At 46.3% G+C, this 2,047-nt stretch overlaps 1 protein-coding gene across 1 annotated transcript in view; it reads left to right on the top strand.

Moving 5' to 3' along the window:
- EGR_10972 (PIM1 peptidase (S16 family)) overlaps positions 1-2,047 on the top strand; it is a gene marked incomplete at both ends in the record, with an annotated part of 5,122 nt that overhangs the window by 930 nt on the left and 2,145 nt on the right. The window lies entirely within an intron of this gene.

The raw sequence follows: 2,047 nt of genomic DNA, 5'->3' as shown, positions 1-2,047 counted from the left end.
ATTTTGCCTGCTTTAGTAAATTAGCAAGAAGTGTGAGCAGCGAGAAGACTTCGGAATTGCGTTGTTTGGGTGACATCTTGTGGATGTTGAAGTGGTGTGCTTACCCCATTGTCCGTTTGCAGATTGCACTGCTTCATATTGGTTAACTTCTCGTCGCTGATGTCACTGATGTTCGGCAGATTGCGTTAAGTGGGTGCACATGTCACAAATGTGTGACGTGTGTTGGATATGAGTTGGTGTTTATTTCGGCAAAGCATGTTGCAAGGTGTTGTGTTGGGATGTTGAATCTTGTCAATTGGAGGAGCTTTTGATTTGATCAAACGACAACAATGAGTGGTGTGCGATGAGGAGGTAAGCATCTGAGCTGTGAATGAATCGGGTTTGGATTTGGTTCCACTTGCTTTGTTGTTTCGACTGCCCTATTGGCTGCTGTTCAGCCGCGTGAATGCCTTGCGATTTCTTGGAGCATGAGATAGCATTGCGATTGTTAGGAATTTGGGATCAAGATGGGTACACTGGCCGTGCTTTCCTTTCTTGTACTGGCTATGATGGAGGACTTGAAGATGGGGTGGGGCTGGCCTTCTCAGGTGGGCGGGGGAGGAGGGGGGATTAACTGATTTAGCTATTTACAGAAGGCACTGCTTTGCTATTGCCATCGGTCTGTCCTATTAGACATTTGTGGTTTCCCCAAACCCTTAATGGAAGCGGTGAGTGATCAATATTTGACGACACATTGTACCGCGCTGTCACGAATGTATTGACTGGGTTCCTGCTTGATGCCATTGTCAATTTGGAGAGCAGATGTAATGTTGACGCTGGGAAGGACCGGTGACCTGGGCGTAGAACTGCATGCTTGAATGTATATGTCAACACATCACTGTCTAATGCTTCTTTTATACACGCAGGAAATGCGTGGTGTTTGCGAGGTAGGATGTATGGGTTGTGTGGTGACAGAGGAGGATATTGCAGCTTCGAAAGAGGTGGGAAATGATGATGAGGAGACGTCTGCTCCTAGGGCAGATGTGTCTTCATTGCTGTGTTGTGAAGGACAAGAATGATAGAAGCAACAGGGAGACGTCTTCGTCACCAAGAAACATTCCCATTGTGAAAGCAATTAGCGTCTGCATGGAGCCCTCCGAAAATGTGCAGGCGATGAAAGGTGTTGAGGGTGGCGACAGATAGAACCCTGAGGGACATTACCAACCCTTAGCCCGATATACTGGTTAGCGTCCGTTTTGTGCATGACATTTGTGCCCTTACTTCTGTTTTATGAGTCGTTATGGCTTTTTTCCTGCAGGAAGTGCATTGGCATTCGTTGATGCTCGTCAACATCTGCTGCTCTGCATAGGTTCTAGTGGTTGCTTGAACCCGCAGTAAGTGGTGCGATTGTGTTGCATGCCTTGGTCATCGTGTAAGGATGTCTACTGAGAAATCGCCCAGTAGATGAGATGTTGCTACTTTTCGTGCGCAGGACTGAGTGCCTTGTTGGTGCGGTTCTGTGGGACTTGGATGGTGTGTTGATTTTACACACACTTAAGTCAGCACTGAGTATTATATCTCTACCAACCATTTAGGTGCAATTGGTGGTTCTCCTGCTACTGTACAAATCAACAAATCTGTATTGACTGGTGCTTGAAGAGCACTGTCTCATGTTCAGCTCTGTCATTAACTAGACTATTTTACGAAGGTAGGGCATTACGTGGCGTCTTCTCACACCATAGTAGTGGTACACTATCTCATGTCTTCGCAGTAATTATGGTACTTCTCAGTAGCTACAGCTAATGCGTTGCGCCTAGTGTCACACCACAATTGCGAATTTTGCCTATCTTCTTGCGATTGCCCTAAACCCGAAATGTGTATCCTGATCGCTGTGTCAGTTTCTCGTTGTGGTTCCGGTAGTTGCCCTACCGGAATTGGAATTGAATATTGGCGATGCGGATGCAAATTCGGTTAGTTGTCATCGACGGTGTTTGAAAAGGGTTCCTAGTAGTTTGTGGCGTTGATTCGCAGAAGCATTGTGCTGATTTGGACGTGTTTTGCATTGTTT

The sequence above is a fragment of the Echinococcus granulosus genome, assembly GCF_000524195.1.
Source record: "Echinococcus granulosus chromosome Unknown EG_S00316, whole genome shotgun sequence".
Classification (NCBI taxonomy): Eukaryota; Metazoa; Platyhelminthes; class Cestoda; order Cyclophyllidea; family Taeniidae; genus Echinococcus; species Echinococcus granulosus.
Note: the sequence above shows the minus strand (reverse complement) of the source record. Positions and strands in the feature narration are given on the sequence as shown.